Genomic DNA, 17,851 nt, shown 5'->3' with positions numbered 1-17,851 from the left:
TTCACGGCCGATGTTATGAATTTCAAACTGCCTAAGAACTTCACCTTACCGCTCACATTGACTCCCTACGATGGCTTGGGAGACCCAAAAAAACACATCAAGAAATTTCGATCTATGATGAATTGATGATCGTAAACAGTGCTTCTGATCCTATTTTATGTCGTTGTTTTCCTACCATTTTAGACGACCCTGCACTTGATTGGTTTTTATCTTTGCCTACAGATTCAATTTCACGCTTTCAAGAGCTCGCCAAGCAATTCGAAGATCAGTTCACTGCATCTTCCATCTATTTACATGATTCCGACTATTTAAATACCATCAAGGAATAGCAGCACGAAAGATTAAAGGACTATATCACTCGTTTCACCAAAGTGGCAATGAGAATTCCAAATCTCTACCCCAAGGTGTACCTGCATGCTATATAGAGTGGACTCCTCTCAGGAAACTTCCAAGAAACCCTCACAGTGGCCAAACCTAAAACCTTGTCCAAGTTCTGTGAAAAGGCTAAAGGCCAAATGGAAATTGAAGAGCTACGCCAAGCTCGGAAATTCGAGAAGAATCAAAACAGTAAGGACAACAACAAAGCTCGAGCCAACAAGAAACCCTTTGAATCTATAGATGGTACAATGCTACCTAAGTCTTGGAATATTTATTCTTTAAAGCAATATTATAGCTAAAAGACAGGGACAAACTTGTACTCTTTTTCCTACTCACAAGATTTTTTTCAAAAAGAGTTTTGCTTTGAGAGATTTTAACGAGGCAAGCCTACCTGCACCTTTATAAACAAAGGTCGTATAATAAATCATTATGGCCCGAAAAAAGGCCGATCTATATCTATTATCTCTGTTTTTCGATCTATATTTATTATCTCTATTTTCCGATCTATATCTATTATCCCTGTTTTAGTTTTCTGATCTATATCTATTATCCAATTTTTCGATCTATATCTATTATCCTTGTTTTCCAATCTATATTTATTATTTCTATTTTCAAATCTATATCAATCATTACCAAATCTATTCAGATCGATATCAATTATTATCAAATCTATTCAGATCTATATCCATCATTATCCGATCTATATAAATTATTATCGGATCTATATCAATTATTATCAGATTTATATCAATCATTGTCAAATCTGTATCAACTATCATCAGATCTATATCAACTATCTTCCAAAATATGACTATCAACAGTCAACAAATTCAATCAAATATCAAACAAGCATAAACACTTATCCATTCGTGATGACTGTTCAATTCAAAGTCGCATCCTTTATACAAGCGCAATCAAACTCAATCATTAAGCAGATCACCAAACAAAGGTGAACTAATACGATATTCTCGCCTAACCAATTCACTTCTATCAAACCCGTCTTAGCAACGGGGACCAATACATCAATGGCAATCTAAAACAAGTCATTGTCTAACTCAGTTATTCAACAAAGACGAGATATTCTCTCTCTACTATTACATCCCTAACAAACATAAGGGACTAACATATCAACGATAACTATTGCCTAAATCAAATATCAATCTATCAATTACTCAGATATCTGTCAAGTCGAATTCAAACAGTCCAAACCAAATAAAATCTCACCAACACTACCCTCATCAACAAACAGTGAACCCCGAATCCTCACATCCTCACTTACCTAGTTATAAGAGTCATGATCCTCAACTTTATATTTTTTTCCCTTACCTACAATTCTTTCAGAAAAGTGAAAAGAAGAAGAAGAAACAGTGGTAGTAACACAAACTAACCTCTTTTATTCATGCCTTTAAGACTCCAAAATGCTTCAATAAGAAAGCAATGTTGCCTTTATGAATCTTTTTAGGATTCCAAACATAAAGCAAATGCCACATTTAATGAAACTATTTAATTCCATGAAAAACCCTAATCATTGCATCTATTAAATCAACGATTCAAAATTATATTGGAAAAACCAAAGGCACAATCAATGACAAGACTACTACACTTTTCAATATACGTTAACTTTAAATCACATCTGAATTCAAATTATTTTATTCTTTATTTTAATAAAGTAAGTTGATTTAGGAGTTCCATACCGATAACTCATACCGTCGAGTTATAACTAAAAAAGCTCAACCCGCTTTATCAAAATATAGCCAGGCTAAGCTTGGGGGCTGTGATATGGCTGTTATAACTCGTCCTTAATGTTATAACTCGGCAGTATACGTTATAGATCAGTTATGTGATATGACTGTTATAACTCGTCCTTAATGCTATAACTCGGCAATATAAGTTATAGATCAGTTATCAATAATGGGCACCAAAAGAAATATTGTAACCCTGATATGCTATTACTCTCCATTAATGCGAATTATTGAGAGTATAACTGTCGATGCTTCATCCCAAAATATAAAAGGGAGATAAAACGTTTATTTGACATATTGCATTCTGCAAAGCTTATTACTCACTTACTTACTTGAGTGTCGGAGTGTCTTTTGCAGGTACCCACCCATTGTTCTCTCATTGTCGATGTATACCTCATCCTAACGGAAAGCTTACAAGTATTCACCGGCAGACGAGCTATACATCGGTCAACCTCTACAAGAACAATAATTAATTTTGGAACAAATAACACAAATAAAACAATTGAAAATTATATTTACACAAATGCAATAATCTAAAACTGGTTACATCCATGTCTTAGTTCTATTCTATACAAATTGCTATTGCCTACCACGTTTTACCATTTGAACATAAACGGCGGCCCTCCTGCATTGATTTACGAAGAACACCAACTAAACATAAACCGCGGTACCCTTGTATCAGTTTATGAATAACACAAACTGGCCATAAAACGTGGAACCCCTGTAGCAGTTTATGAATAACAGCAAATGCATATATACCGCGACACCCTTTAGAGATTTAGGAAGGAGAAGAACTCTGCTTAATCTGCGAGACCCCTAGCGCGGTTTATGTATAGTGGGATTATAAAATCGTGATAGCTAATGACAGATTGCATACTTGAGTGTGTGAGTTTAGTTTGGGGTTGAGGATTTGGGAGAGAATCACGCGACAGCGACACTCTGGCGAGGTAGGGTCATAGAAGAAAAAAATCGTTTGTATCGATTGAACGACGTTGCTCACGTGGCTAGAAGCATCAATGAAGAGGTTACTGGTTAGTTGTTTATATGTTGTTCTCTCTATATGTTAATTGTTTTTATGGTATTCCACGTTCATATCTTTTGCCACTTTGATTAGTACCAATTTAATTTTTTTTCTTGTTAATTTATGTGTTAGTCTTTTATATGTGAATTATTTAATTCATATAACTTAGATCCTAGTTTATTTTCTGTTAAAAATTAATTAGTACCAATTTAACTTTTTTTGGTTAATTTATGTGTCAATTTTTTGTCTGTTAATTAAATAATTCATACATAATTTAGGTCCTAGTCTATTTTCTGTTAAAATTTGATTAGTACTATTTTATTTTTTTTTTTGTTAATTTATGTGTTAGTCTTTCATCTGTGAATTACTTAATTCATAAATAATTTAGGTCCTAATCTATTTTCTGTTAAAATTTGATTAGTACTAATTTAATTTTTTTGTTAATTTATGTGTTAGTCTTTTATCTGTGAATTATTTCATTTATAAATAATTTAGGTGTTAGTCTTTTTTCTACTAAAATTTGATTAGTACTAATTTAATTTTTTTGTATGATGCAGTCGACTAAGTGTATTTATAGTGTTAGGAGACAACAAAATATGCCTCTACATGAGCGGATCATATCTTATTTGGAAATCGCTCGCTTGTATCACTTGACTACGTTGAACACTCATTGGTTTTATATGGATGAGCCTCTGGTGAGTGCATTTATTGAGAGGTGGTGTCTTAAGACGCACACCTTCCATATGCCGTTTGGAGAGTGCACCATCATGTTGCAGAATGTGGTATATTAGTTGGGGTTGTCCGTTGATGAGGAGGCTATTAGTGGGTGCCTCACTGACTTCGAACAGTTCATGGACGATGGGAGACCAGCGTGGGAGTGGTTTCAAAAGTTATTCGGCAAGCTATCGATGCCGAATAAGGTCAAGCAGATGACGATCCATTTCACATGGTTCCATGAGAGGTTCAGAGCGCTCCCAGCCGATGCAAATGAGGAAACGATACGTATATATGCTCATGCTTACATTATGATGCTACTATTACTATCCACTCAGTTTTTTGGTGACAAGAATGTGAATCGGGTTCACCTTTGGTGGTTGTCGTTTGTAGTGAGGCTTGATGAGTTGGGCAATCATGGCTGGGGCTCAACTACACTGGCCTGGTTGTATAGATCCATGTGTCGGGTCGCCAATAGAAATGTTACTAATTTAGCCAGACCACTTCATCTACTGCAGTATTGGATTTTCTGGTAGTTCCCCATGTTGAGGCCGAACGGATTTGACATATTTAGTTTTCCACTGGCATCCAGGTAATTTTAATGTTTTGCACGTCATACATGTTTATTTCAATGTAGTATCCTTCTTTATGCACTGCTAATAACGAGTGAATTGTAGGTGGGCAACGTATCTACCAACCTCTGATGCCAAGGAGCAAAGAATTATTCAAATGCGTCTTGCTTTGGACAGATTGCGTGATCGACACGTAAGTTATTTAGGTTTGACATTTGTAGCATACACAGTTTACAAGGTTCTTTTTATGGTGTTTTCTAATCTTATATTGTCCTTAACAATTTTTGTGGGAGCCTTATTCTACTGCTGACGTAGTAGCTGTGGTTCATCCAAAGATACTTGCCGAGGAGCACTGTAGGTTACGGCGGGTGGTCACGAGCTTGATCTATTTTGCCATGATTAAGTGGCATCGAGTTGATAGAGTGGCATTGCAGCTTGGTGACATACATCATATACCTTAGCCAGCTCTGAACATAGATGGGCTCCATGCGAAGGATGGTAGAGGTGGAGATCGATGGTTTTTCACTTATTATCAGACGTGGCTTCTACATTGGAATAATAGGGTTGATTCTGTTCCTAGAATCTAGAGAGTTGTTGATCCAGGTCCATCCGCAGAGTACCTTGACTGGTTGCATTGGGTGGCGCATAGGGTTCTTTTCCCAGATGCCACATTTGATGATCATAGGCCGATTGAAATCTCGGCAGAAGCTCATCGCTGAGGGACAACTGCGACACGTGCCAGGGTGCAAGTTCTGGACATGCCTAATAACAGGCGTGTTGAGCGGCAAAGACAAGTTGGTAGATCTTGGTTGCCCTTCTCTTGTACATCTCATATTAGGATATGGAATGACAGTGGGACCATCATATTGCAGCCAAAGCCCTTCTGGAATGGGCAATGTGAACCCCATCTTATATACATTGAACACTACTCATACTATATACATCATGAACATATGTCGCCCAGTTCAACTGCGAGTGAGTGCAGCATGCGATGACATGACAATATGAGTAATGCAAAGCCTGAAAATACCCACAATCACATGTATGATCTCTAAGTGAAACTCGATATATGCCAAGCAAGAAGTTACCAGTAGGAGTCGTCTCAACCATAGTATACCCAAAATGATGCCTGTCGAACAAAGTGATGGTAAGTATCTCGAATCTCTCAAGTTGCGGTCTATTGCTTTCACCAAAGCCTGTCCAGTCCTCAATTGCGCCTCTGTTGTTTGTCCTCACATAATAAACAACTCTGCGAGCCTTCCATACATAGACTTCACCAACGATGTGACTGGAAGGTTCCTTGTATCCTTTAAGACAAAATTAATGCATTCAGAGATGTTGGTGGTCATGTGGCAAAAGCATCTCCCACTATCCTGATGCTAGGTCCACTTATCATATTTCATTCGGTTGACCCAATCAGACATAACCAGATTCTCAGTCGGTATAATATCAAACCAGTAACCAAACTCCACCTCAGTCTTCGCATATGAAGCATTCACAAGTAGCTTTTTTGCATCTTGACCCTTGAAACTCAATGAAAAGTTTGCCACCACATGACGATGTAGAATGCTCGATCTGTTCTTGAAACTATCGTCAATTGATGAAAGAAGCCAGGTCGTGAGGTAATGATCTTTAGTCTTCCATTTCTTGTAGGATTCTGATTCTGTTCCTGCAATGCGAGCTGCTTGGTTATCAAATTTGATTGGAATTTTCTCTGGATTAAGACGATCCACAAATTCATTAGCATTGATGACATGAATAGCCAAGTGCTGCCAGGTCTTGAAAGAGTTTTCATTGAGCTTATCTATCATAGGCGCAGAAAAAGTAGTTGAATTTGTAGAAGAAGGAGAAGAAGAAGAGTGTGGGATAATTGCTGTCATGGATCTTAGACCTGAGCTCATGATACCATGATTGAAATGGAAGAATACAAAGAAGAGAGAGATTGACAAGAGATTTGAATTGAAAATTGAAATAGAATAACTATTGTGCTATTTTTCAGTTCTTTACAACAGAATCATAACCTTCTATTTATACAGCAGAGTTTGTTTGAGGACCTTATCTCTAGAAAGCTAACAACCTCTAACTAAATCAGTTATAGCTAACTAACAGTTTTACTAAATGTTGCTCATATCTCCAATATGAAAAAAGTAGAGTAGAAAAAAAGTTGTTCATCAATAACATCATTTCTTACAATTAATGCTTTGTCTTGAGTAGTAAGGCATTTCAAGCCCTTGAATTGTGGGGCATATCCAAGAAAAACACACTTCTGAGATTTGTAATCAAATTTGTGAGTATTATAAGGATGAGTATAAGGGTAACAAGCAAATCCAAAAACTCTTAACAAGTCGTAATTTGGTTTGATGTGATAAAGAATCTCATATGGGGATTTAAAATTCAAAGCCTTTGTGGGTAGCCTATTTATCAAAAAAGAGGAAGTTAGAAAAGTATCCTCCCAATAACTCAGGCAATTTGGTAGTGTCAAGTAAGGATAAGCCCAACTCAGTTAAATGTCTATGCTTACGCTCAACAATGCCTTGTTGTTGATGAGTGTAAGGGTAAGACAAATGATGAACAATTCCATGTTCTTATAAGTAATTCTTAAAATTCAAAGAAAGGAATTCCTTCCCATTATCAGTTTGGACTGTCTTTAATAGAAATCCTCAGTTGTTTCTCCATAAGATTTTTGTATTGCTGAAAAATAGAAAAAATTTGTAATTTAGATTGCATTAGATATAAATAGGTATATGTTGTATGAACATCAACCAAACTCAAATAAATTTGAAACTTTACCTTGACACCGTGGGGGTAGGACGTTATATGTCAATAAAAATAAGTTGTAATGGAGAATCATATTTAGTTTGAGATAAGGGAAATGGAAGAGCATGCATTTTTGCCATGCAGCAGTGATCACAAATAAAGGAGTTATAATCAGTATTAGAACTTGTATTATTATCAAAGGGAACATTACAATGTTTAAGAATAGTTTAAATTATGGAAGAAGATGGGTGTCCTAGTTTTCTATGCCATAAGATAGGATTCATTTTACATTTTGCAATAAAAGCATGAGCGATAGATTTGTCAACCAAAGATAAAGAAACTAATAAGTTATCAAATGCATATAAACCATGTGTAAGTATTCCCTGAAGTAGATTTTGCTTGTTGACCTAAGATTTAACAAAACAATGAAAGAGGTGAAATTAAAAAAATACATTGTTATCCAAACAAAATTTTAGAACATTAATCAAGTTCTTAGCAACTTTAGGTAAATGTAAAATATTTTTATACACAAAAACTCTATTCATATTTAAAGATTTTAAAGCAGTATATGTCTATAATGATGTATAAGAATACCAGAATCATTTGCCAAGTAAAGGTGATCAGGGCTAGTGTAGTCTGCATCATTGATTAGGTTGTTGTAATTATGTGTGAGGTGATGACTTGCCCCTGTATCAGGGTACCAAGCCGTGTCATCAGTAGAAGATGTAGAGGTGAGGTATGATTGAGGTTGATGGAAGGAAGGAGGAGGTGGAGGTAGTGGTTGACTAGAATAAACAGATTAAAAAGAGGTGGAATTTCCAGAATAAGCATGATCATATCTATAGAAATAGTGGCGAGCTGAGTGACCAGGCCTGTCACAAACTTGGCAGGTCAAACGATTCGTTGCTTGCTAAGAAAACCTACCACCTCGACCAAAATGACAATCACGGCCACCTCTTCTTCCATTGAAGTTTCTTCTAGGAAATCTTGAGTTAGAGAAAGCAGATTGAGCAACTTGTGCTTAAGCAAGACCAAGAGATAGTTGTTTGAATTTTTCTAGTGTTTCTTCATGTGATACAAGTAGTGTTTCTACTTCTCCTATTGTGAATAATTCTAATTTTACTTGAACCAATGAAATGCAGCTAGAGAAATCTTTTGAAAGGCCATCACAAATTGCTTCAATATGAGATTCATGGCTAACTTCATAACCAAGAGCATTCAGAAAGTTGACTATCTTCTTGATGTGTGAAAGATATTAAGTAATGGAAAGAGATTGTTTCTTACAATTCTTTAATTGGATTTGAAGTTGCTTAACCTTTAATTTTGTTGACTCGGTGAAAAGTTGATGTAATTTCTTCCAAATTTGAAGAGTAGAAGTACAGTGAAGCATTCTATTTTTGTAAGACTAATTAATAAAAGCAAGAAGCCAAGAATTGAGATTACAATCTTGTTAGATCCATTTTTCATATTTAGATAAAATAGTACCAGTAGTATGCTCTGCATCTGAGGCATACTGAGGAGATTCTTTGCCTTCAATGATATAATCTTCAAACTTCTGTCCTTTGATAGTGAAAAGTGCCAATTGTTGCCATGTAACAAAACTTGTTTCATCAAGCTTGTCTGGAATAGGATTGAAAAGAGATTTATTGCTGTTTGAGGAAGAACATACCATTAATACCATGGATCATAACCTTGTAGCTCTAGATACTATGTAGAAAGTAGTGTAGAATTGTGAATTCTACAGAGGATGAATCATAAGAGAAAAAAAGAGAGATATCTTGATGTATTAGAAAAATATAAAATGGTAAGAAATTGAATTATTACCAAACTTGTGTATTGGTCTCTCTCTCTCTCTCTCTCTCTCTCTCTCTCTCTCTCTCTCTCTCTCTCTCTCTCTCTCTCTCTCTCTCTCTCTCTCTCTCTCTCTCTCTCACAGACTGATTCTGAACTCTCTTTTATACTATAGAAGACTTGAAGACTTAGTCAACAAGAGAAGCCTTTACAGTACAAGATTACACAACTAATTCTTGAACAACAATCTTGATTTTCTTTAATATACTATCTTAACAACTATCTCATTAACCTATACATGTATGTTCACCAATAAAGAGAAGGGGGTATACACAACTTTTTTACTCATTATTATTATGAAGGGTAAACCACCAAAAATGCATTCGAATAATTTTGTCGTTGACAAAAATATATCTGAATTTTATTATCGACAAAAAATACCCTCAAATAATTTAAAAACTTGAAAAAAAAACCCAATATTAAAGATGTATTCTAAAAAAAATATTTTAGAGATTGAATTTTGATACAATTTTTTGCAAGAACGATTAGAAAATTGAGATATTTTTATCTTTAAAATTTAGTGATTTTTTGCTAAGTATATATTTTTTGTCAACAACCAATAATACTTTTAAAATTTACTTTTATTCGGTTTTCTTAATGTATTTTTTAAATAATTATCTGACATTCTTATAAAATGTTGGATAAATGCATAAGTGATTTATCAAATACAAAAGTCGTTTGCCACTTACCAAAAAAAAATTTCTTTTTGGCTTTTTGGTAGCATTTTTAATTGTTTGCAGGCATTTTTGTCGATAACAACATTTGGGTGCATTTTTATCAACGACAAAATTATTCTAGTACATTTTTGGTAGTTTACCCTATTAATAAATAGCACTTACTCATTGAAACATCGGAGTGTCTTTGCAGGTACTAACCCCAGCTTGATCATTTGGAGAAATCTAGGTCCCGAGTTACTCCATTGGTAAGTTCACTAAACGTACGAATATTTGGCGCCGTCTGTGGGGACCTCAATGCTTCAATATCACGGGTTGTTGCAGATGCAAACAAGGAACATGTGGGGAATGCAGACCACCTACAAGTGCCTCCACAAACTCCAATTTTGCATATAGTAGCACAAGCTGATCCTGAGTATAATGATTCTAGATAGAATCATGATTTTAGAGGTTAGGGCCGACATCCCCCTAGAAACTACAATAGTCGGAATGTCATAAATGATGGGAATTCACCTCTAGTCAACCCAGGAGGGGTAAACATTGGAAGGAGACCATCTGAAACCCAGACTAAGATAAATGCCAAAATAATGCAAGAAATGGCTTCGAAGATTCAAAATTTAGAAAGATAAGTACAGGATGCTCAGAGGTCTCGTGCTCAACGAACCCAAAGAGCAAGAATTCAAGATGTAGAGTCAAGGATGCGTGAGAACCTGGCTTTTAAGCATGCTACTGATAAAAGGGGCCAAACACCTCCTAGGGAGGATGGAGCACGAGTTCGAGAAGCTACTAGATGACCAAAAACAATCTTCAGTTCTTCTCTACATAGGAGGGAGAGATCGGAATCCTTTAGTAGTAGGGGCCGAAGAGACGACGAGGTCATCATAATCCCGTGGTTGTTGGGAAGACTCCTTTTGCAACGAGTGTTTTACGTGTTTAATTACCAAAGAATTTTGACAAGTTCACTGATATTAAGTTTGAGAGGATCACTAAGCCGCAAGAACATTTGACAGCCTTTGAAGTCCAAATGAATCTAGAAGGGGTGGAGGATGCAATATGAGGAAAAACATTTCTTTTTACACTCTCTGGATCTGCAATATTATGGTTTAGTCCTCCAGATTTCACCTTCGATATGCAACCTAAGCAACAATACAACATTGCCCCCACGACTTCCTACAGTGATTTCATTGCTCATCATATGGTGCAGAGGGTAGCCCTGTTACAGATGATGAACATGTGGCCTTTCTGTTCTATTGGCTAAACGCAATTATCTTCTGCTCTCAAAGTGTTTAAATGCAAAAGCTTTTCCTTCCTCTTGCCACCCTACTTCATGAAGGAAACAACCTCAACTTGGCCAAGCTACTTCTAGGGCATATTTCGAAGAACTTGGCCAGTTCGTTAATTGTCTTCGAAACAATTATTTGATCAGTACGGGGGGCCCTCTCTGGCTTCTCCAGCTTTGGCTCAATGCCATTTTTGAGAAGTACATGACAAAGCCTGGAAGTGGCGGTTCGAACAAACAGCACATTGAAGGCTTTCGATTGGCTAATTTCAAGCCAAATTTTCCAGAAGCTCAATCGGATGAAGACCGATTTTGGGCTATTTTTTCCCTTTTTCATTCCTGTAAAAATTTTCACAATGAGGACCTCAATTTCACCTTTTTTTTGTACTAAAATTGTGGCCCTGCCTGGCTCGAATGTCTCCTCTTCCCCAATGACACCGAATGGAGTGAACTTGCCAATAGGAGTTGGGCGAATCTACTAGCTGTGCAAGTGATTCCCACAGAGCTACCCCAACACAAAAATGAACGCTTTAAAGCCACTCTGAATGCCCCTCACTACGCAGCCAGACAACTAAGCTTCTCACAAGCTATCCCGACTCCACTTCCTAGAAACAGCAAACCTTTTTGCCATATTGCTTTGGCTTTGAAAAAAAGAGCTTGACATTTGCCTCTCGAAGAATCAACAACAAAGAGAGGGTTATAATCATCTTGTTAAAGATCGATGCTCATACATTACAAAATCTTGCTTCGATTGGTGGACCACCTACTATTCTAAGTATAGTCGTACTTTAGAAGAGATCAAGTGTTCTATTGTCCAAGTGGTCCCTGCTGCTGAAGGCTCTCCCAAGAGGCCTCTGAAAAGGAAAGTCGAACCTATAGCTTCTTCACGACAACCGCCAAAGAAGAGTCGACGAACTCCTTCAAGGACTTCCAGAAGGGTAATTACTCTTTACTTATACATATATATTTAAACTGAAATTCTTCAAAAACCACATCAGCTTGCAATCCTCTTGATTTTCGATCTTTCATCAGTTACAGTTGCAACCATCAAGTGAGAGCTCTTCTGATGACAATGAGCCATCCATCCAAAATCTCTTTGCTACATGCTCATATTCAGACGATACAATTGATTTGGATTCGGGCTCTCAACTAATTCGAAGAAAAATACCCGTTCCGATAACATTATATTGTTTTCAAATATATCTCGATTCAATCAAAATAAATATCGACTCATGTATGTTGTATTTCAGCCTGTTACTGCTGCTCAATCAATCACTTCATCTCTTGCACCTAAGCAACCACCTCAACAACATCAATAAGGTTTAGGACAAGCAGCATCTCATTCATCAATTCATACCATTGTATCTGCTGAACCTCTCTAGGTAGCTCCTCCAATTTCAACTAGGACATAAGTAGTTGATTTAACAGAGGAGCATGCCCATCATTCTCCAACACAAACTTTAAATATTGGACATACTTTTCCACCAAACCAAGTTGAAACCTCTACTGGATTTCAGGTGGCCCCTGATTCTGACTCAGTCCCTGAAAATATTGTCCCTGATTCGGATTCTCCATCTCAAATTTCAGAAACCATTCCTTTACCACAGAGAACTTCCACTCCATCCAATCATGCTGAACTTCAAACTTCTCCGGGTTTGGGATCTGAAGATCTGGGTATGTTTACTGAATCTACAAATGCTGACCTAGTTACATTGGTCACCATCCTGAATCAAGCTGTTTAGGAGGATAAAGTGCTCATTTCTATTCCTGCACTTATAGGTCCTTCTACATCCAACCTCCCATCCGAACTAAATGTTAATGCGTGAGAACAACTTTTGTCACTTCTCAAGCTCCTGGACCATCTACCCATTGAATAGACGAATGATGTAGCCCTGAACTCGCTTCTGTCTGATGTCTTAAGTTCATCTTTTGAACTTCAGGTTCCATCCCAATACTTTGCTATAGTCAACCACTTCATAAAAGTTGCCAACAGAAGTGTAACTACCCAAGAAAAGCTACAAGAGATCAAAGACAAAGTAGCTAAGATCATATATGAATCAGAAAGCTATACTGCAGCTCTCCAGCCAATTAAAGCTTCCCGTGAGGAATTAGACTTAAGAATCTCTCAGGCCTTTTCCGCTCAAGCTCATTATGATAAAGAAGAAAGAGAACTTGAAGTAGAATTGGCCAAAGTTAATGAGAGACTTGCCAAAATCTGAAAGAGGAAAGCTGATATAGCTACACCTCTAGCCGCTGTCCAGCATGAACAAGAAAAACTTGTGCAAGAAATCTGTTCTATTGAGGCCAAACAAGAAGAATCTGAGAAGCAAATTGATAAGGCCCAACATGAAGAATATAAGCAAGTCGAAACACTTTCAGCTCTGGACTGCAAAAGGGTTAAATTACACGCAAACTTAGCAGAGCTTATGGCACCTTACATTTCTTCACCTTAAAATTCAATATTTGTGATGATTCAGTACTTGTAATGACTTTCTCTTTTTACCTTTAGACTTATGCATTTCAATCCTAATTTAGCAAACAATTATATTGCTTCAAATACTTTCCATTTATTGAATTGATTATATTTCTAGATTTGATATGCATTTCCAAAATATAATACAATCACTTGGAAAGGGCTTTCCCAAGTATGGGACCATTTGCCAAAAACTCTCAATTTCTTTTCAATTGGCAAAATAACTTTCAAAACCAACTCACCTATACTGAAGTATTTTTCTTTTATTCGATGATTGTAATTTCGAGCAACAGTTTCTTTTTGCCGAATTATGTTTTCAAATGCCAATATTCGCTTTGAGTCTAATTCATTCAACTCATCAAACATTGCAATCCAATAATCATCGACTGGCAAATCATCTTGCTTTGACACCCTCAAAGTATTAAAATTGATTTCCAATGGTAGCACTGTATCAAGGCCATATACTAATTTATAAGGTGACGAACCTGTCGACCCTCTTGGTGAATTTTGATAAGCCCACAGTACTTGACTTAACGTTTTAAGCCAAGTTCGAGGTCTACTTCTGATTTGTTTTTTGACCAATCCTATCAAAATTTTATTCGCTGCCTCAACTTGCCCATTGGCCTGTGCATAATAGGGGGTCGAAGTAACCATATTAATGTTTCTTGAAGCAGCAAAACCTTTTATTCGCTGACCAGTAAACATAGTTCCTTGTCCAGTACTCAGTGTCTGAGGAATCCCAAATTGATGAATAATATGTTCTTCAATAAAATCTATTATCTCATTTTGCCCAGCCTCCACCAAAGGAACTGATTCGACCCATTTGTAAAATAATCTATCACTACCAAAATAAATTTATGCTATTTCGATGAAGGGGTGAATCAATCCAATAAGATCCAGAGCCCAACCTCTAAATGGCCATGGCTTAATAATCGAATGCAACTCAGACGATGGGATCTGTTGTATCGACCCATGCCTTTGACATTGTTGACACGCCTTTGCGTATTCAATACAATCTTTGATCATGGAGGGCCAATAGACATGATTTCGATATAGTACTCATTTCATTTTCATCCCAGCCTGATGAGCACCACATATGCCTTTATGGACTTCTTCTAGAGCAATGTCTTTATCATCTTGTCTTAGACATCTCGAAAGACTCCAGTCGATTCCTTTCTTATACAACTCATCAACCATCAAGACAAAATTCATTGCTCACAATTTTATCTTTCTATCGACTGGAATGCTAGGGTTTTTTAAATACTCAGTAATGGGCTTCCTCCAATCATCATCTTCCCATTTGCCTACACACAAAGCTTCCCTTTCATCCGCAGGCACCAAAATTTGATGGATACTGGCCAATTTTCTTAATATTTTTGGGCCGATTCTATATCTTGAAGCAATTTGGGCTAACTCATTGTCGATCTCATTCTTGATCCTTGGGATATGAACCAGGGAAAAAGAAGTTAACAACTCCTAAGCCGTTGCCAAATAATTTTGTAACTTCTCATTATTACATTTGAACTCATTCGATAACTGTTTCAGGACTAACTGAGAATCCCCTGGGATTTGGACTTTCAAAGCCCCTTTTCCGATCAAGATTTCAAGGCCCAAAATTAAAGCTTCATACTCTGTCATATTATTCGAGCAAGGATATTTTAGATCGAACAGGAATTCTGATGGAATCCCTTCTGGCGAGATAATGAGAATTTCTACCCCTGCACCATCCTTGTGCTTCGACCTATCATAATATAACTTCCAATAATCGACTTTAATGTCGAGTACATTTGCCCCCTGGTATTTCAGATTATTCGAATTATCAATTCAAAACTCTGCAATGACCTGACCTTTCACAGCTTTTGTTGGGACATATTGCAAATCAAATTCTGTCAAAGCTAGCATCTATTTTCCTAAACGACCTCGTAACATTGGAAAACTCAACATATATTTGAAAAGATCAGTTTGTGCTACAACTTTTACTGATTTAGCTACCATGTAACACTTTAATTTCATGCATGCATAGTATAGGGATAAACACAATCTTTCTATTGGGGAATACCTAGCTTCAATATCAGTCAAAACGCAACTAAGGTAATAAATTACCCGTTCATGCCCATTCTCATCATCTTGGGCTAGCATACACCCAATTGTGTTTGTACATGCTGCAATGTACAGTTTCAAAGGCTCATGTGGATAAACACTCGCCATTATTGGAGCCTTAGATAAATATGCCTTTATCGACTCAAATGACTGTTGATGCTCATGTGTCCATTCGAACTATGAATCATTCTTTAGTTTTACTAAAGGCACAAACACTCGAGTTTGATCAGAAAGATTCAAAATAAACCTTCGAAGATAATTTACTTTTCCCAGGAACGATTATACTTCTTTTTTCGATTTAGGCGAAGACAATACTAGTATTGGAACAGCCTTGCTCTTATCGATTACAATCCCTTTTTTATGAACAACGAAACCTAGGAAGTTCCCGACCGACACACCGAAGGCACATTTCAAAAGATTCATTTTTAATCCTTTTTTTCGCATAGTAACAAACACTTTCCTTAAGTGATCAATGTGTTGATCCACTGAAATCGATTTGACCATAACATCATCGATATACACTTCCATAAATCTCCCAATATACTCATGGAATATGGCATTCATTGCTCGCTGGTAAGTTGCACCAGCGTTTTTCAAACCAAAAGGCATAACCACCCACTCATAAGTGCCTAATGCCCCGAGACAACAGAAAGCAATTTTGGACACATCATCTTCTGCAATGAAGATTTAGTTATATCCTGAATAACCGTCCATAAAACTTAAAATTTCATTTTTCACTGCAGAATCGATTAACATATCTGCAATTGGCATGAACTACTCATCCTTCGGGATAGCATTATTCAGATCTCTAAAATCAATGCACACCCTTAATTTTTCATTTTTCTTCATTACGGGAACAATATTCGAAACCCATTCAATATAACATGCGGTTTGAATAAATTTGGCTTTAATCAACCATTCTATTTCTTCTTTAATCTTTTGATTGATTTCTGGAGCAAAACGTCGGGGAGTTTGCTTCACAGGTTGAGCATTTGGTTTCAATGCTAATCAATGCTCTACAAGAGAACAATTGAGACCAGGCATCTCATGATAATCCCAAGCAAAATAGTCATTAAATTCATGTAAAAGATAGAAAAGTTGAGTTCGAAAAAGATCCGCAAGATTCTTACAGATATAAGTGATTCGAACATCATTAATAGATCCTAAATTAATTTCTTCTAAAGGATCTTGAGATTCAAACCCTGTTAAATGATCCTCATCTTTTACTGAATATTTTTCAAAACCCAAAGGTTCTAAATCATAGATACAATCGAAAGAGAAATCATCAAATTCATTATAAACAGAATGAACTCGATCATTTGCTGGGTTAACAACAGCTTCATTTTCAATAAAATGAACTTTTGCTATTTTATCAGCAGTATAACTAATAATATCATTTGAACTACATAATGAAGAAAAAGTTAAACCATGACTAAATTCGATTGAAGACATCGAACTCTTGCTACTAAAAGAAGAAATTACATTTCTAAATGATTCAACTTCATCAAAAAAACCAATTTTATTCTCTACTGAAGGAAAATTACTTATATAATTATTTAAAATTACCAGGTAATCCAAAACATCTTGAGCGTGTTCCATCGAATAACGCCTCGGATCCATTCTAAGATGAACAATCCCAACCAGTTGGGGAAACAGTAAGATGTGGATGGCGCAGTTTCACCGTCAGGCCTTCTGAAGACAAATAGCAGCCCTCACAGTTATAAGAATTTAACACCCTGTCAACATTTAAAGGCTTCAATTTCGGACTATATATCCTAAAATCGACATGCAGCTGCTCGACATACAAATTGAATAAGCCTTAACAATTTTAGGCTTTCCATCCTTTGTCCAAAGGAGGACACTTTGATGCACAGTAGATGGGACAGCTCCAATTCCGTGAATCCAGTCTCAGCCCAGTAAAGCATTATAACTTTCCCTCGAAGGCACCATCACAAAAATAGTATTTTGCTCAGAAGATCCCACTTTCACCCCAAAGTAACCAGACCTTTCGCAGGAGTAGAAGCACCACTAAAGTCTGTCACAGTAATGTTGGTGGGAATCAAATCATCAGGATGCTTACCAACTTTCATTAGCATCCTCTCTGGTAAGAGACTTATTGCTGCCCTACCATCAATTAAAACTTTATTTACTTTAATTCCACTTAAAGTAGTAGTGATATGAAGTGTGCGAAGATGAGATTTTTGTTTTTCAGAAGGCCTCAGAAAATACCCTGTTTCATCCTCATATCGGATGAAAGAAAAAGCTTCTTCAGCATCCATGTCGTAATCTT

Source organism: Arachis stenosperma, chromosome 5, assembly GCF_014773155.1.
Source record: "Arachis stenosperma cultivar V10309 chromosome 5, arast.V10309.gnm1.PFL2, whole genome shotgun sequence".
NCBI lineage: Eukaryota > Viridiplantae > Streptophyta > Magnoliopsida > Fabales > Fabaceae > Arachis > Arachis stenosperma.
Note: the sequence above shows the minus strand (reverse complement) of the source record.